Source organism: Pristiophorus japonicus, chromosome 9 (assembly GCF_044704955.1).
Source record: "Pristiophorus japonicus isolate sPriJap1 chromosome 9, sPriJap1.hap1, whole genome shotgun sequence".
Taxonomy (NCBI): domain Eukaryota; kingdom Metazoa; phylum Chordata; class Chondrichthyes; family Pristiophoridae; genus Pristiophorus; species Pristiophorus japonicus.
The window spans coordinates 86,701,230-86,725,927 of record NC_091985.1 but is presented as its reverse complement, the minus strand read 5'-3'; positions in this window follow the sequence as shown (position 1 = coordinate 86,725,927).

Sequence of the window (24,698 nt, the reverse complement as noted above, 5' to 3'; positions counted from 1 at the left end):
ATTACACTTTATTATTAAAATTATTTAGGTATTAAGATTGAGCTTCATAATTTCAATGAGAATAGACTGAGAAGGAGGAGTTAGTTTTACCATCATATGCCAGCAATGTTGTGGCACCACTCATCATACTATGGTGCCTCAGGGTATCAAAAATTGAGTGAAGATGAAAAATGTGCCAACATTATTGCGGTGTATAAAATTATGAGGGGCCTAGATATAGTGGATAAAAAGGGCCTATTTCCCTTTGCAGAGGGGTCAACATCCAGGGGGCATAAATTTAAAGTAATTGGGTAGAAGGCTTAGAGGGGATTTGAGGGTTAATTTCATCACACAGAGGACTGTGGGGGTCTGGAACTCACTGCCTAATAGGGTGGTAGAGGCAGAAACCCTCACCACATTTAAAAAGTACTTGGATGTGCACCTGAAGTGCTATAACCTGCAGGGTTACGGACTTAGAGCTGGAAAGTGGGATTAGGTTGGATAGCTCTTTGTCGGCCGGCGTGGACACGATGGGTCAAAATAGCCTCCTTCCGTGCTGTAAACTTCTATGATTCTATGATTATTTCGCCAGGCATAGCCGGTGGTAAGATATGAGCCATATGGGGAGATCTTCCTGGATCTGTGTCCAGGCGTACTGGATTGTCTGGGAGCAGTGAATATCAGACAATTGGATGAGCAGGAGCAGATGCCGATAAAAGAACTGGCCCAATTGTCCTTCCATTAATTAAATGGAAGGAACATTAGGCGGGGTTCTTTACTGGTGTGCAGTCCAATTTGCCCGAGTTTCCTCTGCCCAGGCGATCCAGTACGTCTGGGCCTAGACCCAGGAAAATCTCTTCTAATATGATTTTCATATGATGAGAAAAGCACTCCAGGATGACTACAGAGCCCAAGTTTCTTCCTTTAAATCTTTCAGTGACTGACCCATGCAGACCAGATTCAATCTCCAGTCTGGACCAAGTTTCTAATCTGAGGCAAGGCCAGCAGCTACAGTTGTCCAGAGTTCCTGATCCTAATCATTATTCAGTGATTTCTACAGGAAATACCCTTTTATAAACATCAGGCTTGGACATCATCAATCAAATAGCTTGCTGACATGGACTGCCTGAGCCCACATATGAAAAATAACCATTTTGGTAACTTAAAGAAGGTGCCAACTCGTCCACAACTCTGCTGTCTACATCCTCGAACAAATTTGTCAATTATCCTTTCTGACTTCACCCTCCTGTACAAATTCTTCCCTAAACTCACACCACTCTATCTCTGTAAACTCTTCCTGCCCTATGTGCTAGCCTGTGCCCTTTGGTCCTCTGACTCTGGCCTCCTCTGTAACTCCCCTCCCTCCATTCCATCATGGATGGCAAAGCCATCATCTATCTTGACCCTACTCTCTCGGTCTCTTCTCTTACTTCTGTCTTAAAAAGCCTCTTGAAAATGAAACTTTAAGAGAGAAATGGGAAGAACAAATTTGGCAGAAAAAAAGGAAGAAAAACTCAAAATAAACAAAGCAAAAACCTGCAGATGCTAGAAACAAAGACATAAAGTGCTACAGCATTCAACAAGTCAATCAACAACTGTGGCGAGAACAGACAGCTTAATGTTTCAGATGTAGAAACTTCATCCAAACAGAAAAAATTACAGATGAACAGCATTTAAGAAGGAATAGAACAAAGACAGGGAAGGAAAAACACACACTCTTGTGTGCACATACGGATATACACACACACACAGATACACACACACAGACACACACAGAGATATACACACACACAGATAAAGATACACACACACAGATACACACACACACACACACACAGATACAGATACACACACACAGATACAGATACACACACACAGACACAAACACACAGATACACACACACACACACACACACATGCGCGCACACACACAGATACACACACAAAAGAGAGTAAGTAGAATGACGTATCAAATACAGAATATGGTTAAATGACTAAATTGATATTAAGATAAGACAACAAGCACGAAAATAAATTAGAGACATTTAGGAGATACAAAGAAAGTGTCAATAGTGGAGGCAGCTTGGGGGTAAGGCAGATAGAAATGGAAACAGGTCAAACTGGCAAAGCAGAACAGGCTCCAACAGCTCAAAAGTCTAAGAGAAATAAAAGGTAGATCAACACCAAGGGTGCAGACTGTGCCATCAGCCTGCTGTTCTGTTATGTATTTATGCTTGGGGTCACCAAACACCAGGGGGGCGCCACTGTCGGCGATCATCTGGCTATACACGTGCGTGCATGGTCACTGGTATATAAGCGCGGTACCATGTCATGTGGGTTACTTTGGGCACGAATAAAGTTGGATCAGGTTTACACCTGAGGCAGTTTACAGTAACAAGTCTTTTGAGTCATTACATTCATTACATTTGGCGACGAGGTAACTTAAGAACCTTCGCATGTACAATGGGCACTATTGGAATTCTGGAGAGATTTGCGGATGGTGAGGATTGGGCGGATTTTATCGACCGCCTGGATCAGTATTTTGTGGCTAAGAAAACGGAGGGAGACGCTGACACAGTTCGGCACAGGGCGGTTTTCCTCACCAAAATTTATGGCCTCATGAAGTATCTTCTCTTGTCTTTATGTTCAATGGACAAAGAATATGGGGATTTGTGTGCTTTGGTGCATGACAATCTTAAGCCAAAAGAGGGGATCATCATCTCACGCTATCACTTTCACACGCATGTTCGTGCTGAGGGCCAGGATGTGTCGGGATTCGTCGCCAACCTGTGACGTCTTGCTGAGCCGTGTAAGTTTGGGAACGTGTTGGAAGAAATGCTGCGAGATTGCTTCGTGATAGGCATTAACCATGATGTGATTCTTTGGAAGTTATTGGTCGAAGAGAAGCTGGATTTGAGCAAGCCCATCGCAACTGCACAGGCATGCATGAAAACTGATGATAATTTGAGGCAGATATCATAGAAACATAGAAACATAGAAAGTAGGTGCAGGAGTAGGCCATTCGGCCCTTCGAGCCGACACCACCATTCAATATGATCATGGTTGATCATGTAATTTCAGTACCCCATTCCTGCTTTCTCTCCATACCCATTGATCCCTTTAGCCGTAAGGGCCACATCTAATTCCCTTTTGAATATATCTAACGAACTGGCCTCAACAACTTTCTGTGGTAGAGAATTCCATAGGTTCCCAATTCTCTGAGTGAAGAAGTTTCTCCTCATCTTGGCCCTAAATGGGTTACCCCTTATCCGTAGACTGTGACCCCTGGTTCTGGACTTCCCCAACATCGGGAACATTCTTCTTGCATCTAACTTGTCCAATCCTGTCAAAAATTTATATGTTTCAATGAGATCCCCTCTCATTCTTCTAATTTCCAGTGAATATAAGCCTAGTCGATCCAGTCTTTCTTCATATGTCAGTCCTGTCATCCCGGGAATCAGTCTGGTCAACCTTCGCTGCACTCCCTCAATAGCAAGAATGTCCTTCCTCAGATTAGGAGACCAAAGCTACACAATATTCAAGGTGAGGCCTCACCAAGGCCCTGTACAACTGCAGTAAGACCTCCCTGCTCCTATACTCAAATCCTCTCGCTATGAAGACCAACATGCCATTTGCCTTCTTCACCGCCTGCTGTACCTGCATGCCAACTTTCAATGACTGATGTACCATGACACCCAGGTCTCATTGCACCTCCCCTTTTCCTAATCTGTCACCATTCAGATAATATTCTGCCTTCCTATTTTTGCCACCAAAATGGATAATCTCACATTTAACTACATTATACTTCATCTGCCATGCATTTGCCCACTCACCTAACCTGTCCAAGTCACCCTGCAGCCTCTTAGCATCCTCCTCAGAGCTCACACTGCCACCCAGCTTAGTGTCATCTTAGTGTCATATTACATTCAATTCCTTCATCGAAATCATTAATGTATATTGCAAATAGCTAGGGTCCCAGCACTGAACCTTTCGGTACCCCACTAGTCACTGCCTGCCATTCTGAAAAGGACTCATTTATTCCTACTCTCTGCTTCCTGTCTGTCAACCAGTTCTCTATCCACGTCAGTACATTACCCCCAATACCATCTGCTTTAATTTTGTACACTAATCTCTTGTGTGGGACCTTGTCAAACGTCTTTTGAAAGTCCAAATACACCACATCCACTGGTTCTCCCTTGTCCACTCTACCAGTTACATCTTCAAAAAATTCTAAAAGATTTGTCAAGCATGAATTCCCTTTCATAAATCTATGCTGACTTGGACCAATCCTGTCACTGCTTTCCAAATGCGCTGCTATCACATCCTTAATAATTGATTCCAACATTTTCTCCACTACTGATGTCAGGCTGACCGGTCTATAATTCCCTGCTTTCTCGCTCCCTCCTTTTTTAAAAAGTCGGATCTCCATGGCAAGTACTGTAAACAAGATTGTGTCATCGTCTGGCAGAGCTGCTTATGGCAGGGCCAATTAGACTGCTTACGTGAAACCTGTAGCTGCTCAAAGTCCGCCAACTGATACGAATCCGATTTCACCTTGTTGGCGTTGTGGGGGCAATCATCGGCCTCATTAGTATTGGTTTAAACAGTACGCCTGTAATGGCTGTTCAAAAGTGGGGCATCTTCAGAGATTCTACCCATAACTGAGCAGGCATGCTGCCGCTCATCACATTGCTGATGATGACCAGTCCAGTGCTGGTCTGGATACACCACCCAAGGAGGAAGTGTATGATCTGTATTCGTTTGTGGGAAAGAGCCAGCCGATAATCGTTAATGTGAAGCTGAATGGCATGCATGTATCAATGGAGCTGGACACGGGTGTGAGTCAGTCGATAATGAGCCAAAGGACAATCGAAAAGCTGTGGGACACTGAGGTTGTGAAGCCTAAGCTGAGTCCAGTCAATGCCAAGCTGCGTACTTACACTAAGGAACTCATTCCGGTGATTGGAGTGCAGCAGTCAAGGTGTCATATGATGGTGTGGTTCATGATCTACCATTATGGATCGTCCCAGGTAATGGTCCAACACTGTTCGGCAGGAATTAGCTCGAGAAAATTAATGGATCGAGAATTGTTTGGCAGACAGGAAGCAGAGAGTTGGGATAAACGGGTCCTTTTCAGAATGGCAGGCAGTGACTAGTGGAGTGCCGCAGGACTCAGTGCTGGGACCCCAGCTCTTTACAATATACATTAATGATTTGGATGAAGGAATTGAGTATAATATCTCCAAGTTTGCAGATGACACGAAGCTGGGTGGCTTTATGAGCTGTGAGGAGGACGCTAAGAGGCTGCAGGGTGACTTGGACAGGTTAGGTGAGTGGGCAAACGCATGGCAGATGAAGTATAATGTAGTTAAATTTGAGGTTATCCACTTTGGTGGCAAAAATAAGAAGGCAGAATATTATCTGAATGATGGCAGATTAGGAAAAGGGGAGGTGAACGAGACCTGAGTGTCATGGTACATCAGTCATTGAAAGTTGGCATGCAGGTACAGCAGGCAGTGAAAAAGGCATATGGTATGTTGGCCTTCATAGCCAGGGGATTTGAGTATAGGAGCAGGGAGGTCTTACTGCAGTTGGGGAAGTCCAGAACCAGGGGACACGGTCTTAGGATAAGGGGTAAGATATTTAGGACCAAGATGAGGAGAAACTTCTTCACTCAGAGAGTTGTTAACCTGTGGAATTCCCTGCCGCAGAGAGTTGTTGATGCCAGTTCATTGGATATATTCAAGAGGGAGTTAGATGTGGCCCTTACGGCTAAAGGGATCAAGGGGTATGGAGAGAAATCAGGAAAGGGGTACTGAGGTGAATGATCAGCCATGATCTTATTGAATGGTGGTGCAGGCTCGAAGGGCCGAATGGTCTACTCCTGCACCTATTTTCTATGTTTCTATGTTTCTAAGTGGAATTGGAATGATATCAAAGCTTTGTCATTGGTGAATGGCACTTCGTGTGCTCAAGTGTTGAAGAAGTTTCCTTCTTTGTTTGAACTGGGCATTAGCAATTTTACTGGAGCCAACATGCAGATTCATCTGGATTCTGATGCATGGCCTGTCTATCATAAAGCTCGGTCTGTTCCTTACTATGGGCTCAATTTTCCCCTACCCCTTTTTTCGGTGCACTTACCTTAAATGTGCCGACTTTGCCAGTTGGAATGGCATCGGAAAAAAGTTGCCTGATCCTGGCCGCTCTGCCGAGTCTCCGGAGTCCTAGTGTGGCGTACATTGTGCAGTGGGGGGCGGAGCAACAGGCCGGCAGAAGCCAGTGCTGGCACCTGCGCGCATGCGCAGTGGTGTCGGTCCGATGTGCGCGCATGTGCAGTAGCGGTGAAACTTGGCACTCGGCCATTTTTAAAGTGCGTCGCAGCAGCTTTTAATTGCGTACCAGAAGGAGAGCTCTGAACCGAATTAACTGCTGAATGCAAGTCCTGCCTGTGTTGTTTCCTGAAATTAACTGTTACATGCCTGGAAAAGTGTTTGGGATCATTGCAAAAGTGCTGTTAAGTGTCTCAGAGGGCTATGTGTTTTGAAAAATCACAGTTTGACTAAGTGCAGTGGAAAAGTGTCTCAGAGCATTGCAAAAGTGCTCTTCGTGTCTATGAGCAGTTGTAGCAATAATGCAGCACATACACCAAGAACAAAGAATTTCTTGCATGACGAAATCGAGTCACTAGTTACTGTCATTGAGAACAGATGGCAGCAACTGGATACCAGCAGAGGTCACACAAAAGTGCCACCCAAAGAGGTGAAGAAATGCTGGAACGAAGTTGCAGAAGAAATCTGTGGATTGGTGAATACCAAGAGATCTGGAAGGCAGTGGAAAAAGAAGTGGCAGGACCTTGCTCAAGTAGTTAGTGCAAGTAATATTTCCATTTGTTCGATGTAATTTTAATTGTAAATGTGACCAGCTGTTTCTGTCTCATCCCTGCAGAAAGACACCCTCTCTAAAAAGTTGCATTTTAATCTTTGCAGAAGAAACTGTCCCACAACAAAAGGGAAACAACACGAACAGGAGGGGTACCGACTGGCAAATCTGCACCCACTGAAACCCTTGGAAGAGAGGGTCGCTGCTTTGATGGGTCCTGCCTGGAGAAAAACCATCAGTACTGCACAAGCTGGGCCCGCACGTGAGGGAGTGGGTAAGCCACTTTTTAAGAAAGTAGGGAGAGAGAAAACGGGTAATTATAGACCGGTTAGCCTGACATCAGTAGTGGGGAAAATGTTGGTATCAATTATTAAAGATGAAATAGCAGCGCATTTGGAAAGCAGTGACAGGATCGATCCAAGTCAGAATGGATTTATGAAAGGGAAATCATGCTTGACAAATCTTTTAGAATTTTTTGAGGATGCAACAAGTAGAGTGGACAAGGGAGAACCAGTGGATGTGGTGTATCTGGACTTTCAAAAGGCTTTTGACAAGGTCCCACACAAGAGATAAGTGTGCAAAATTAAAGCACATGTAGGATGGGTAATGTACTGACGTGGATAGAGAACTGGTTGGCAGACAGGAAGCAGAGAGTCGGGATAAACGGGTCCTTTTCAGAATGGCAGTCACTGACTAGTGGGGTGCCGCAGGGCTCAGTGCTGGGACCCCAGCTATTTACAATATACATTAAGGATTTAGATGAAGGAATTGAGTGTAATATCTCCAAGTTTGCAGATGACACTAAACTGGGTGGCAGTGTGAGCTGTGAGGAGGACGCTAAGAGGCTGCAGGGTGATTTGGACAGGTTAGGTGAGTGGGCAAACGCATGGCAGATGAAGTATAATGTCGTTAAATTTGAGGTTATCCACTTTGGTGGCAAAAATAGGAAGGCAGAATATTATCTGAATGGCGGCAGATTAGGAAAAGGGGAGGTGCAACGAGACCTGGGTGTCATGATTCATCAGTCATTGAAAGTTGGCATGCAGGTACAGCAGGCAGTGAAAAAGGCGTATGGTTTGTTGGCCTTCATAGCCAGGGGATTTGAGTATAGGAGCAGGGAGGTCTTAGTGCAGTTGTACAGGGCCTTGGTGAGGCTTCACCTGGAATATTGTGTTCAGTTTTGGTCTCCTAATCTGAGGAAGGACATTCTTGCTATTGAGGGATTGCAGCAAAGGTTCACCAGACTGATTCCTGGGATGGCAGTACTGACATATGAGGAGAGACTGGATCGACTGGGCCTGTATTCACTGGAGTTTAGAAGGATGAGAGGGTATCTCATAGAAACATATAAAATTCTGACGGGACTGGACAGATTAGATGCAGGAAGAATGTTCCCAATGTTGGGGAAGTCCAGAACCAGGGGACACAGTTTAAGGATAAGAGGTAAGCCATTTAGGACCGAGATGAGGAGAAACTTCTTCACTCAGAGAGTTGTTAACCTGTGGAATTCCCTACCGCAGAGAGTTGTTGATGCCAGTTCATTGGATATATGGCCCTTACGGCGAAAGGGATCAAGGGGTATGGAGAGAAATGGGATGGGATACTGAAGTTGCATGATCAGCCATGATCGTAATGAATGGTGGTGCAGGCTCGAAGGGCTGAATGGCCTACTCCTGCATCTATTTTCTATGTTTCTATGTTTCTATGTCATGAAAAGTTATCATTGCCCTTCAAATCAACCTGCTGCCTGGCCTGCTATGTGTGAGCCTACTCATGCCACCCATCCTGCCCTCTCCTCTGCTGCTGTCCATTTGTCTGTTCTGTTATATATTGCATAACTTGAGGACAATCCTCCTGATGATCTAAATCAAGATTCAGACGTGGACGAGCCTGAAGAGGAGACCAACCCTTCAGAACAACATGGGCGTGAGGGGCACTTTGAGTCGATGCAGGAATGGTTTGATGACAGGAATGTTCTACTGAATCTTGACGAGGTCAACATATCTCACTTGCCAGGCTCTTCGACATTCTATGGTTTCCCACCGTCTGAGGTTGCAGGTCGCAGTGGTGGTGGTGTTGTGCCGCAGCATCGCAGACCCGTGGCCCCATCGTCCGAGGTTGCAGGTCCCAGCAGTGGTGGTGGTGGTGGTGGTGCAAATCAGCAGGGAACACCCAGGGTCCCAATGTCCCAGCCTGCGCCTGCCAGTGGGATGCCGCGAGCCAGGTCCAGGGGGAGGGGAAGGAGATATGGACCACACTCTCCTGAGATGCAGGATGCCACAGGTGTGGTTCAAATCATGGCATTGGGTGGGGAGAGTGTTGAGCTTACCCGATCACTCCTGGACACCATAACTGGGGTGAGTGAGGAGGTAGCCGAACTGTCGGGAGAAGTAAGAGTAATGGCACGGGAAATGGGAACCATGTCCGCTAACATCAGTGAAGGAATGTTGGCCATGAGGGATGGAATGTCAGAGGTAGTGGAAAGGACGACAGTTGCAATGACCAAGGCTATGAGGGACGGAATGTTTCAGACCGCTGAGACACTGTAAGGGTGCATGAGGGAGGGCATGTCTGGGTTAGCTGCTGCAATAATGGAACATGCCCAGACCCCGCGCCCATTGACAGAATCAACTGCCACTCTCACTGCAATCCCCGCACCAAGCTCTGAACAGGCCAAGGCCACACCCTTCAACTTGCCGCCTGAGCCCTCCAACTTGCCACGTGACGTTGACACCTCCCACCCTCAAGAGGTGCCCAGTGGCCGAGATGTTAGAAAGAAGAATCTTGGTGTGTATCCCAGAAATACTGTGCCACCGCCTGCAGGCAGGGGTGTTGGAGAGCTCAAGACCAAGTGCAGCGGGCGGCCTTAGACCAAGGGGGAGGAGAGATGGGTGCAGCCTTTCTTTGCTGCTGTTGTTTTTGATTTTGTTGTTTATGTCACTTCACTCACTGTTCTCACATTGGATGTTTTTTGTAAGTTATGTAACTTTGTACATTTAGAAACATAGAAACATAGAAACGTAGAAACATGGAAAAGTTTATAAGTGAACTTTAAGTTTAAGTGATCTTAGAGTGTAACTGTTCTCACATTGGATTTTTCTTGTAAGTTATGTAACGTTACAAGTTTATAAGTGATTTTAACGTTTAAGTGATCTTAAAGAGTAAAGTTTGATACAAGAATATTTTTATTACATGAAAGTTAAATACATTGCATCATTTTGAATAAAATATATTTTACATTGAAACGAAATCATGTTCCATTAACACAACACAAGATTAGGACTAGTTCAAAAAATAAACATGTCCATGTGGATTAGTTGTCGCTGAGTCCTCAGGCATCAGTAAAGCGTTCACGAATGAGCTGCTGGCGCAAGACTCGAGCAATCGTTAAGGGGGCACGATGGCCCGCCCTCCTCCGACATCGTGCTCCGGCCTCAGGCACTTGCATGGTTTCCTCATCCTCGTCATCATCATCCTCATCATCCTCATCATCATCCTACTGCTCGCCACCTGCATCTTCCACATCATCTCTCACCCCAGATGGGTCTTTTTCCACTACCAGGTGCTGCTGCCTCATGATGGCTAAGTTATGCAGCATGCAGCACACAACAGTGAACTGACGGACAATTTCAGGGGAGTATTGCAAGTAGCCTCCGGAATGGTCCAAGCATCAGAAATGCTGTTTCAAGATGTCAATGGTCCTCTCTATGATGCTGCGTGTCGCAATGTGCGACATGTTGTATTGACTGTCAGCTTCCGTCCGAGTTACGCATAGGGGTGTTATGAGCCAGGTGGTGAGGCCTTAGCCTTTGTCTCCCAGTAGCCAGTTCTTCCCTTCTGGCTGCTACTCAAATATTTCAGATATAACACTGTCGTGCAGGATGAACGCAACATGGGTGCTGCCAGGGTATCTTACATCGACTGACATGATGAGATGCATGTCGTCACACACAAGCTGCACATTAGTGGAGTGGAAGTCTTTTCTATTCCTGTACATCTCGGCATCCTCCAAAGTTGCTCGCAAGGCGATGTGGGTACAATCAATGCAGCCCTGTACCTTTGGGAAGCCAGCGATCCTTGAGAACCCCACAGCCCGCTCATACATTGCTTGGGCGATCATTGGGAACTTGATGAAGTTATTCCTCCGCGCATACAGTGCAGCAGTGACCTGGTGAATGGAGACATGTATTGCATGTTGAGAGATGGCATACACATCTCCAGTTGTAGATTGAAACGATCCTGAGGCATAGAAGGACAGTGCAGCTGTAACCTTCACTTCAACTGACAAAGCAGTCCACCTGCTGCTTTTCGGCTGTAAGTCTGGTCTCAGCAAGTCACAGATCTCACGGACAACTTATTTTTGGAAACGCAGCCTTCTGACACACTCTGCATCACTCAGGTGCAGGTAAGAACGCTTCACTTAAAATTGCCGAGCTGACTAAGCCCTCCTGCCCAGCAGCCTACGGGCTCTGATGTTCCTGATGTGATGAGCTCTAATCAATTGTCTCCTACAAAGCACCATGATGCAGAACGCTCGCAAAAGGTATGGCATTGTCAGTATTGCCCCCATAATTAAAGTTAAACTTTCAAAGAAGGTCAAAGTAGGCAGCACAGCACAGGTTTGCAGTTCTCTCTCTCACTCTCTCTCTCGATGGACCACTCTCAAAGGTCCTTTGTCCTCTCCTATCCCCCTCACCCCCCCTTAGGTCTTGTGACCTCCCCCCCCAACCCCGCCGCACCTGGGTCTTGTGACCTGCCTCCCTCTTCTCCCCACCCCCACCCTTCCCAGCCTCCCCACTGATATGAAGGCCAGCATCTCTCTCTCTCTCTCTCTCTCTGGCTACCGCCCCACACCCACCCCCCACCCCCACCCCTGGTGATATAGAGGCCAGCGTCTTTCTCTCTCTCTCGCTACCCTGCCTCCTGCCCCCCCCCCCCCAAACCCCCGGTGTTATCGAGGCCAGCATCTTGCATTTCTCCCACCCACCGATGCCGCGTTCGGTCGCCCTGCTTAGTGGCCCCCCCCCCCCCCCATTCATTTGCAGCCTTAGGCCTGGACGACTGGACTCCCGGTCCACGTCTTCCCTCCCCTATCCCAGGCCAATGGCCTCACACACAGGCCAACCCATTGCCTTCCCGGGCTGACTTTAAAGGTTAAGGTAGGATTTACTTGATTTCCATTAGCATTTTACTTGTTTGTGTTTTTCCTAGCGCTGTTTGGTGCTTGGTTGTTTAGTTTGAGGTCCTCTCCGGTTCCCTTCCCTCTCCGGTTCCCTTCCCTCCCCTATCCCTGCCCTAATGTCTGCCGATGTAGTAATGTGCGCTGCTTCCTTCACCGCCCGCAAGGTTTTTCAGAGCTGGCCACATACGCTGACCTAACTCGATTTGGAGTAAGTTTTTGCTGGCCAAAATGGCATTAATGGGCAAAACTGACGTAAGTGTCTGGGAACGCCCCATTTCGAAAAAAAAAACTGAACTGAAAAAAAATTGTACTTAACTGAGTTACTCTGGAGCAAATATTGGGGGGGAAATGGCATTTTTTAACTTACGCTAGAAAAAACAACTTACTCCAAAAAAATTGATGCAAGTCATGGCCAAAATTGGGCCCATGATGAGGGAGAAGGTTGAAATTGATTTTGACAGACTCCATCGTGAAGCAGTCGAGTTTAACGAGTGGGCCAGTCCCATTGTTCCTGTTTTGAAGAGTAATGGCACTGTCAGGATTTATGGAGACTACAAGGTTACGATTAACAGATTTTCGAAACAGGATACCCGTTACCGAAGGCTGATGACCTGTTCGCCATGCTAGCTGGTGAAAAGTCGTTCACTAAACTGGATCTGGCATTGGCCTATATGACACAGGAGCTTGTCGACACTTCAAAGAAACTCACCTGCATCAATACCCATAAAGAACTGTTTGTCTACAATACGTGTCCTTTTGGAATTCATTCGGCTGCAGACATATTTCAGAGGAATATGGAAAGTCTACTGAAGTCTGTTCCTAGAACTGTCGTGTTTCAAGATGACATTCTGGTCTCAGGTCGCAACACTACTGAACATCTGAACAATCTTGAAGAAGTCCTACATCATCTGGACAAAGTGGGACTCAGGCTGAAACATTCGAAGTGTGTCTTCATGGCACCTGAAGTTGAATTCCTGGGGAGGAAGATTGCTGCTGATGGCATCAGGCCTACTGATTCGAAAACCAAGGCCATCAAAAAGCAGGCCTCAGAATGTGACAGAGCCATATTCATTCCTTGGGCTACTCAACTACTTTGGTCATTTCTTACCCAGATTGAGCACTTTGTTCGAGCCACTGCACGTACTACTCAGAAAAGGCGACAACTGGGTCTGGGGTGTGTCTCAAGATAGAGCCTTTGAGAAAGCCAAGAAACTGCTCTGATCAAACAAGTTGCTTGTTCATTATAGAAACATAGAAAATAGGTGCAGGAGTAGGCCATTCGGCCCTTCGTGCCTGCACTGCCATTCAATGAGTTCATTGCTGAATATATAACTTCAGTACCCCATTCCTGCTTTCTCACCATACCCCTTGATCCCCCTAGTAGTAAGGACTACATCCAACTCCTTTTTGAATATATTTAGTGAATTGGCCTCAACAACTTTCTGTGGTAGAGAATTCCACAGGTTCACCACTCTCTGGGTGAAGAAGTTTCTCCTCATCTCGGTTCTAAATGGCTTTCCCCTTATCCTTAGACTGTGACCCCTGGTTCTGGACTTTCCCAACATTGGGAACATTCTTCCTGCATCTAACCTGTCTAAACCCGTCAGAATTTTAAACGTTTCTATGAGGTCATAGAAACATAGAAACATAGAAAATAGGTGCAGGAGCAGGCCATTCAGCCCTTCTAGCCTGCACCGCCATTCAACGAGTTCATGGCTGAACATGAAACTTCAGTACCCACTTCCTGCTTTCACGCCATACCCCTTGATCCCCCGAGTAGTAAGGACTTCATCTAACTCCCTTTTGAATATATTTAGTGAATTGGCCTCAACTACTTCCTGTGGTAGAGAATTACACAGGTTCACCACTCTCTGGGTGAAGAAGTTTCTCCTTATCTCGGTCCTAAATGGCTTACCCCTTATCCTTAGACTGTGACCCCTGGTTCTGGACTTCCCCAACATTGGGAACATTCTTCCTGCATCCAACCTGTCCAAACCCGTCAGAATTTTGAACGTTTCTATGAGGTCCCCTCTCACTCTTCTGAACTCCAGTGAATACAAGCCCAGTTGATTCAGTCTTTCTTGATAGGTCAGTCCCACCATCCCGGGAATCAGTATGGTGAACCTTCGCTGCACTCCCTCAACAGCAAGTATGTCCTTCCTCAAGTTAGGAGACCAAAACTGTACACAATACTCCAGGTGTGGCCTCACCAAGGCCCTGTACAACTGTAGCAACACCTCCCTGCCCCTGTACTCAAATCCCCTCGCTATGAAGGCCAACATGCCATTTGCTTTCTTAACCGCCTGCTGTACCTGCAAGCCAACCTTCAATGACTGATGTACCATGACACCCAGGTCTCGTTGCACCTCCACTTTTCCTAATCTGTCTGTCTCTCTGTTTTTACCGCCAAAGTGGATAACCTCACATTTATCCAATTATACTTCATCTGCCATGCATTTGCCCACTCACCTAACCTATCCAAGTCCAAGTCACTCTGCAGCCTCATAGCATCCTCATCGCAGCTCACACTGCTACCTAACTTAGTGTCATCCGCAAATTTGGAGATACTACATTTAATCCCCTCGTCTAAATCATTAATGTACAATGTAAACAGCCGGGGCCCCAGCACAGAACCTTGCGGTACCCCACTAGTCACTGCCTGCCATTCTGAAAAGTACCCATTTACTCCTACTCTTTGCTTCCTGTCTGCCAACCAGTTCTCAATCCACGTCAGCACACTACCCCCAATCCCATGTGCTTTAACTTTGCACACTAATCTCTTGAGTGGGACCTTGTCGAAAGCCTTCTGAAATCCAAATACACCACATCAACTGGTTCTCCCTTGTCCACTCTACTGGAAACATCCTCAAAAAATTCCAGAAGATTTGTCAAGCATGATTTCCTTTTCACAAATCCATGCTGACTTGGACCTATCATGTCACCTCTTTCCAAATGCGCTGCTATGACATCCTTAATAATTGATTCCATCATTTTACCCACTACCGATGTTTTCTCTCTCCCTCCTTTTTTAAATGATCCATGTAAGCATCTTGTATTGGCCTGTGATGCTTTATCATATGGGGTTGGCTTGGTACTCCAACAAGCCAATGAGTCGGGTAAGCTACAACCTGTTGCGTATGCTTCGAGAAGTTTGTCAAAGGCGGAAAGAGCTTACAGCATGGTAGAAAAAGACGCTTTGGTCTGTGTGTATGGGGTAAAAAATCAGTTGGTCTTCATTTTGAACTCGAAACAGATCACAAGCCACTCATTTCAGTGTTTTTGGAAAACAAAAATATTAATACCAATGCATCATCCCGTATCCAGAGGTGGGCGTTGACATTGTCTGCCTATGATTATGTTATTCGTCATAGACCTGGCACTGAGAATTCTGCCGATGCACTGAGTCATCTACTGTTGCCCACACCTGAGGTGGAGACACCTCAACCTGCAGATCTACTGTTAGTAATGGATGCTTTTGAGAGTGAAGGAGCTCCTGTCACTGCTCAACAAGTTAGGATCTGGACCAGCCATGACCCTATTTTATCCATTGTGAAATGTTGTGTCCTCAGTGGTGATTAGTCTGCAATACCTATGGAAATGTATGATGAGGCCAAATCTTACAACCATCACAAAGATGAACTGTCCATTCAGTCAGATTGTTTACTGTGGGGTAATCGTGCTGTTGTGCCTAAGAAAGGTCGAGAAAAATTTGTATGTGAACCATACAGCACTCATCCTAGTATTGTCATGATGAAAGCCATTGCTAGGGCTCATGTATGGTGGCCTGGAATTGACTCTAATCTGGAATCATGTGTGCATCAGTGCAATACTTGCATGCAGCTAAGTAAAGTATCAGCTGAGTCTTTGGTTGTGACCATCTAAATCATGGTCGAGGATCCACATCGATTTTGCGGGTCCTTTCCTGGGAAAGATGTTTTTTGTTGTGGTGGAAGCATATTCAAAGTGGATAGAGTGTATTGTTATGTCATCCAGTACGTCTACAGCTACTATTGAGAGTCTTCGTGTCATGTTTGCTACTCATGGTTTGCCTGATATTGTTGTGAGCGACAACGGATCTTGCTTCACAAGTCTGGAGTTTCAAGAGTTCATGAAACTCAATGCTATTAAACATGTGAGGTCAGCCCCATTCAAGCCTGCTTCTAATGGTCAAGCAGAGCGTGCCGTTCAAACGATCAAGCAGAGTCTGAAAAGTGTAACTCAGAATTCACTGCAGACTCGCTTGTCCTGCATACTGCTCAGTTACAGGACCAGAACTCATACGCTTACTAGGGTCTCCCCTGCTGAACTACTGATGAAGAGAAATCTCAAGACCAAGCTCTCTCTTGTTCATCCCGATTTGAATGATCGTGTTGAAAACAGATGTCAAAGTCAGCAATGGTATCATGATCGTGCTGCTGAGTCAAATGACATCTCTGTCAACAATCCGATTTATGTACTGAAGTGGATCGCCGGTACTGTTACAGCCAAGGAGGGTAACAGAGTGTTTATTGTCATGCTCAAGGGTAAACATGCAGGAAACATGTTGATTAAATAAAACTGCGGCACACGGTTGAACTGGAACCGGTTGAGGAAGATGCAGTCAGTGACCAACCAACCAATGTTCATTCATCAGAGGACTTTGCTGTCATTATTGAAACTGGACCTCCAGTCTCTGATGTGGTCATTGCCACTCCCATCAGATCAGTTACTCAGCCTTCAGTCACAACTGACTCAGAACGCTCGCCCAGAACTGGAGTTGAACTGAGACGATCAACTCGTGAGCGGAAAGTCCCAGACCATCTTAATTTGTAAAAAGACTGATATTAAGATCTTGAAAGGGGATGTTGTTATGTATTTATGTTTGTGGTCACCAAGCACCAGGGGGTGCCACTGTCGGAGGTCATCTGGCTGTAGGCGTGCGTGCGCGGTTACTAGTATATAAGCACGAGTACCATGTCACGTGGGTTACTTTGGGCGCGAATAAAGTTGGATCAGGTTTGCACCTGAGGCAGTTTACAGTAACAAGTCTTTTGAGTCATTACATTCATTACTTGTTCCGACAGAGGGATGAAAGTGTTGTCATTTCAGAGGTGTGAGAATTGAATGAAAGGCGCAACATAAATTCAAGTTGTTGTTTTCACCATCATCCTCTCAAAAGGGGAGGGGTGTTTGAAGCCCTGTACAGTGGTGTGGGTGGAGAAAGTCTCCACCTAAAACATTAACTTGTCTGTTTTTTCCACAGATGCAGACTGACCATACTAAACGTTTCTAGCGTTTACTGTTCTGGTTTAAGAGAAATACAATGCTCCCTGTAAAGAAAAGTGTTTTCTGGTCAAAGAATATATTTGATTCTAGCTTTGGGTCAGTCTTTTACCAAAATGTGCCCATACATTACTGTGTAGCTTTAAATATTTTCCTATACACCTTTCCTGTGTGATGTTAAAAGCTAATCAAACTAAAAGAAGCATTAGCTGGAATTTTCCTTACCGGGTGTAGACGGCTGCCGTGGCGGGTTGCAACCTCGTTCTTGCTTCCATCCCGCTGCCGAGATCGACTTGGCGCTAATGGAACCTATTAAGCTCACCCTGCGCATTACCTGGCCCTATTAAATGGCACTGGTCTGATGACATCTTCAATGACGCATTTCCAGCTGGGATATTTAAAGGAGCCAAGGCCACATTGCATTTTATGGTTCATCTTGGAGTGTGCAGGCAGCACACTGGAGGTTTTGATTTCTCCCATCAGTTGGAGAGAGGACTGCACAGAGGCAGAGGACATGGAGGTCCTCTTCCCTTCTAATAGGTAGAAGAGACCTCCCCAGGAGACAAAAAGAGCCTGGCTCCAAATTGCAGAGGTACAACAGGGATGTGGTCAGGAGGACCTGGGTACAGTGCCAGAAATGTTTCAATGATCTCATTAGATAAGGAAAGGTGAGTACAAAGCCACACTCCAGTTCATCCTGCTGTGCCTCTCATCACATCCCTATCACCCTGCCTTCCCAATCCTACTCCCGCACATCCTTACTCACACCAACATATCTTGCACACTCCCCATCCTTCTCTCCCTATCTACATTATCACATCCCCATCTTACTAGCAACCCCTCACACTCACCCTCATCCTAATGAAATCATGCCAACCAACAACACACAAGGAGGCCACTTGGCATTGCCACCCAATCCATTATAGTCCCCTCCAAAGATGTAACCCATTCATTCATTAGACTCATTTCATCTCTCTCACTCAATCTTCCATTCTTTCCCTCCTTGCAGGAAAAGAAAGCACACAATAGGAGGGAGAGGCAGAGAATTGGAGGTAGGCCTCCATCATTTGCCACCCTCACAACAGCAGAGAAGGCTGCGTTGGAAATATCGGGAATGGCCAAACAGCTGGAGGTGAGAGACGGAGAGAGAGAGATATCTCAGCATTACATAACATACAGCTACATGGCACACATCAGTCACCCGTGAGGATTGATGTCATCAACCACTGAATGATCATCATGTGTATAATGGTATTTTTACCTATTCTTCATATGGCATATCTAACTCATCTCTTTACTCTCCCACAAATCTATCTAGAGCACCACCCCACTCCCACTGTCCAAGAGGAAGATGACTCTTCAGAGGACCCTCCAGCCTCTGAGAGCGCAGCGTCACCCAAATTGAACACACCCAGCACCAGCGCAGAAACGCACACATTGATAGGTCCCATGCGAGATAGATTAGTGTTGCCACCTGGTCAGTCACAAGTCACAAGTGAGCAAGAGCAGATGGAGACAGGGACAGCAGTGGAGACTCATCATTGGAGTACACAAGACACTCCCAGTTCTGCTCAGCTGCATGCAGACGCTGAGCCTCGGGGGCCATCCAGAAAGAGGGTGATCCAGGAAGAACAGCAGGAAGCTCTGACAGGTTTTGAGACCACGATGTTTGCAAATGTTTAGAGAATGAAGGAATCCATCTCCAACATGAGTACCACCCTGTTGCAGGCGATGGTGACTATAGGCTCTTCCATTGAGAGGATCATCACCTGCATGCAGCAGCTAATGTGCCACTCATTGGATCATATGGTCTCTATGAGAATACATGGGTATCTATGGAGAATAGATGGCTATCTATGGAGCATAGCTGGCAGAGGCTCATAGGCCTCCTGTCTAGGAGGGATGTCAGTGTAGATGTGGGTCCTCACGACCCCACTAGATCCTTGCTGCCAGGGAACTGCGGGTGGCCCATGAAAGGGATAACAGTGAGAGGGGACATGGAAGTGTGGGCTTCTCTCAAAACATTTGCACTTCTCCCCCATTGCCACCCCCTCAGTCAGAGCCCCAGATGGATCCTCGGACAGCGATGGCTGAGTCTGCCCCTGCAGTCACAGGAGGAGCAGACTTTGGCAGGGCCATCAGAGGCTCCAAAACTCAGAGGAAATCTGCCAAGAGTGTCTATGCAGTTGCAGCAGGGAAGTGAGCAGGCTGCCTCTACCTCTGCTGAAACCACAGGGGTTGCATCTCATAGAAGAACGCGTAAGAGAAAGATGACACACAAATAGATTCACAAGGATAGCAACTCGAATGTTTTAGTCAATGTTAATGTCAAGTTTCTGTTAATGTATTGTCAACCATAAAACTCTTTATTTTCACCACGTTCCTATCTTGGACACATTTGTGTGCACCTTTGCAATAGAAATAGTGAGTTACAGTTAATGGTGAGACATAATGGTACCCCTGTAATGGGGGTCAGTGTGAAAGGAATGGCTTGGTCATTGTCGGAATCCTTATGGTGTTGCTGTGGGGTCGTGCCAACCTGGCACAGCCTGTGGCAGCCATGGGTGTATTGCGTAGGATAAGTAAATCTGGACATGATGAAGCCATCCCTGGCCTCCCGGGCAGCAATGTGCTCGGATCCTGGTGAGATCTGGGCCACAGGTTCCTCCTGCTCCTCATCGTTTTCCGCCCCCTCCTCCTGCTCAGCCTCCTCTGAAGAGGCTATGCGGTCAGAGCCTTGCTCCTCATGCAGTGCGATATTGTGCAGGGCGCAGCAGACCATGACGATTCTGGAGATCCTGGCTGGTGCGTACTGAAGGGCTCCTCCAGATCTGTCAAGGCATCTGAAGCGCATTTTCAGCATGCCTATTGTCTGCTCTATGACACATCTGGTGGAAATGTGGCTTTCATTTGATTTCTCCTGGGCCTCAGTACTTGATATCCTTAAGGGTGACATGAGCCATATTTTCAGTGGATAGCCCATATCTCTAAGCAGCCAGCTGGAAACTCTGTTTGAAGGAGTGAAGAGTGAAGGAGGGTCGACTGGGAAAGGACAAAAAAGTCATGGCAGTTACCAGGGAATTTGGCACACACATGCATGATGATCTTCCTATGATTGCAGACGAGCTGCGGTTGAAAAGATTCCTGGGTTATGACAGGGTATCCTGATAGTCACATGTGTGTTGTCAGTGACGCCCTGCACCCATGGCAAGCCAGCTGGAGTGGCAAAGCTGAGTAACACTGGCTTCATCAGTGGCAAAGTTGATATAATTGGCTGACTTGTCAAACAGGGCATCGGTGACCTGTGTGATGCATCTGTGAGTGGCCGACTGCGAGATGCCGCAAATGTCTGCTGCAGATCCCTGGAAGAAGCCTGAGGTGAAGAAGTTGAGGGTACAGGTGACTTTGGCAGCCACTGGTAAGGGGTGTCCACCCGCTCCTCTGGACTCCAGCAATCTGCAAATGTCTGCGATGACCTGGCGCGATCGCCTGAGCCTCCTCTGGCACTGCTGCTCAATCATGTTGAGGAAGCTCATCCTCTGTCTATACCCCGTGTTGGGGGTATCGTCTCCGGTATGGTGCAGCTCTCTGTCCTGCGCCGTATCAGGTGGTTGAGGAGAAGGTTGTTGTTGGTGCTGAAGGTGTGCCTGGTGTTGGGGCTCATTGTGGTCTAATTCTGAGGACCAAGGTGAGACAGTAAAAACAGTGTCCATGCTGATGGGATACTTGGGCTAGAGATCAGAGGAACAAGCTGTCAGTGGTTTGATAAATTGTAACAATGAGGTGAGACAGGATGGCGACTTTGCTGGAAACACTTGCAGCCAGTAGAAAGCTAAATCTGTGCTGGGAATGCAGTCAGCAAAGCTTCTGCCTGAGGAAAGTGATCAGCTGTGAGGTGGGAGGTTTTATAGTACATTTCATGCTGTCAGCTAATTAGCTGGAGCAATGGCCACTCAACTCCCACCTCAGGCTGACAGACATGGTTCCTGAGCTGCGTCAATTCCGTGGACAGCCAGGGAAATTCAAAAGGTAGGCTGAAAAATGCTCTTAAGGGTCTGACAACTATCTGTTAATGATTTGAAGTAGGTCACCTGCCTCTACCGGTCGGGTCACTGCTGCACCGGCAAATGCACCCGAGGGAGCGGAATGACAATGTGTTCTGACTCGCTGCAACTTATTTCAAATTTTCCACCTGACCCCCCTTTGATCACACCCTCATGGACACCAGTAAATCCCAGCTATTGTATTTGTAGCACTATTTCACTATGCATCTAATAAATAAATAATGTCCAGTAAGTGTTCCAGCAATAGTAATTTATTACTTACATGCAATTTACACAACAAAACACCACATTAAAGCCTAGTCAGTCAAGTACAGAAGATCTATAATAAACTAAAAATCAAAATGTTAATAGTTCCCCACACACCCCCTTCTGAAATTAATTGCATATTATAATGTGTTTTTTAGTGTGTTATCTTTGGATAATAAATAACAAATTGTGAAACATTCAACCCGTGATATATTGTGGGCAGATTTACTTATCGAGACATGTTGTTATTCTGTGGATAGCTAATGAACATACTCAGCTGTCAGCCAAACAAAAGAGGGGCTTGTCTCTCTCAAGATGGTCAAAATCAAATATATGATCCAGGCCAACAGGCTGACTCCACATAGGATGGTGGCTAAATTGGAGAGACCCTGAAAACGAGTGCAAGGATCGCGATGCGCATAACCTGCACCCATTGTTTCTGATGCAGGAAGCACGAAAACTTTGTGGCGCCTGCTAATTTAAATGATTGGAGCATGCAGCCAGTGCTAAACATGCTACTGAGTGGCTGCATGCCTCAGCAGGAGGCCCAACTTTGTGTGAGGCTAGCACCACTTAAAGCTAGCCTGCACTACTTAAAGCTAGCCTGCTTTAAGGGGAGTGGCAATACAGCTGGAGCAGGTGCTTGAAAACATTGTGGAGACTCTGAGCAGGAAGAAAACTGAATAATGGCACAACAGAGGATACAGCATGCCCAAGGATTACTGAGACTACATTGGAGGCCTTGGTGGATCAGGTGAACAGGATGAGAGAGGTCATCTATCCTCAACGGGCCAGGAAGCCCTCCAGACAAACTCTGCGAAGGTAGTGGGAGCAGATAACGTGGAGGTAAATGCCAGGAGTCAAGCTCTGAGGACTTGGATGCATTGCCACAAGATGTTCAATGACCTCACACGGATGGTGAAAATCAGAGAATTTATCTTCAAAAGCTATATCGCACCAACTGCACCACTAGCCTCACACACTGCTCAATGCACCACACCCCTTCACTCACTTACCAATAATCTCTATCAAACTGGACTCATACCTCACATTCATAGTTTCACCTCATCCTCACACACTTAGCACTGCTGCAAGCCTCATATCCATGACTCACAACTTGCACATACTGTCAGCTATTTAACCATGACAGCCACATCACCCAAACACAGTACACTACACCCACTGACACACTTCCCTCTCACTTGCAGAACAAGATGGCACATAACCGGAGGCAGCAGGAATTAACTGATGGTGGACAGCCATGCCTGCATGATGTTACCCCGATGGAGAAGGTGGTGGTCAGGAGGGCAAGATTGCACGAGTTCTGCTTCAGAGGACTCAGATGAGCACTTCGATTGGGGCGAGCTACAAAAGAAGACTGATGAGCATGCACAATGAAATGCTTGGTGCAATTGCAGGTCTGCGAGAGAGACTGCGTGCAATGTTAACGAGCATGGAGGAGTCCAGCACCAACTTGTCATAGGGCTTTACGCAGAGCTTGGAAGTTGCACACTTGCACACTTAGCATGTTAGCACACTTGCAGACCCAACCACGATGCAGCGTCTGATGGCTGCTGTCTCAGCTGCTATTGCAGCATAAGCAAAACCACCCAATGTGGGTGCTGCAGTGAAAGCTCAGACTTCTATCGTGCAAGCTCAGACTGCTGCCATCGTGGCTGTGCTTACCAGTGTTCAAAGGAGCTTACAGGGGGTCACAGCAGTCCAGCAATCTGTGTTCCAACAGAATACTGATTGCTGAGGCGCTGCCCCGGGGGCGGCCCAGAGCTGCTCAAGGTCATCCTTCAAGGCCATCTGCAGAGTCCCTCACTGAAAGCCAGTAGCCTTCCACCAGCCATGCTGCAGCCACTGGGGTAGCAATGTGTAGGAGCACTAGCACAGGCAAAGACTCACTGAAGACATGCATTAAGGGAAAGCACAAGGGTGATTTGTTGATGTTTGTGCGCAATATGGCATGGTTTGAGTTATAAATTTTGTTTGGAATGTTTATTTTGTGTTGACTTTTATTTTTGCATTGTGGCCAAGTGGACGCTATGATGGTCAGTAACAGAGGGAAGGGAAATTGTGGGACTGTTGGTGAACATTGTTCCCTCGAATGTTTTTCCCCTGCACAGGCCCTTTAAATTTGCTGCACGGCTGCTGCGTATGCGCAGTATTTCTTCCAGCAGAATTGCTGGTGAGCAGTCTGCACATGGTTATTGCACGGCCGTGCACCTTAGGGGAACATTGCTGGTGAGTGTGGAATTGGGATTACGTTTATTGGTATTGCAGCTGGATGAATTGGTCACGGACAGTCCACCCAGAAAGCGGCTGTCTGGTTTGCCTCCTCCATTCCTCTTCCTCCTCCTCCTCCTGCACCTCCTGAGATGGGCGCCTTATAGCTGGTGGCAAGTACTGTGCCCTCATGATGGTGAGGTTGTACAGCATGCATCAGACCACCACAAATCTCGACAACCGCTCTGCCAAGTACTGCAGGGCTCCTCCAGAGTGGTCCAGGCAGCAGAAGCATTGCTTCAGCATGCCAATGATGTGTTAATGGATAGTCCTTGTCACCCAGCAGCCACCCTCTGGGTTGTTGTGGTGGCTCAAATGTAGATGGCCCAGCAGACTGCTGCAGAATGAAGACATCATGGCTGTTGCCAGGATAACGGGCATTGACCTGCATGATCCACTGAGTATGGTTGCACATTAGCTGGACAGTGAGGGAGTGGAATACATTTCGGTTGCGGTACATCTCAGAGTTTACATGCACCACATGCAAAGCAATGGGCATGCAGCCAATGGCAGCCTGCACCATGGGGAAGCCTGAAATCCTTGCGAAACCACACGCTCACTCTGCCTGCTGCTCTCTAGCCAGAGAGAATGAAATGTATGCAGCTCTCTTAGAAAAGAGAGCCTCAGTGACCTCCCTTATGCACCAGTGCATGGCAAACTGGGTGATGTTGTAAATATCTCCTGTTCCATCCTGGAAGGAACCCGATGCATAAAGGTTCATGTCCACCATGACCTCACAGCCACTGTCTCTCTGGTTGTGGTTGTGGCGGCAGATTTCAGTGAGGACATCCTTG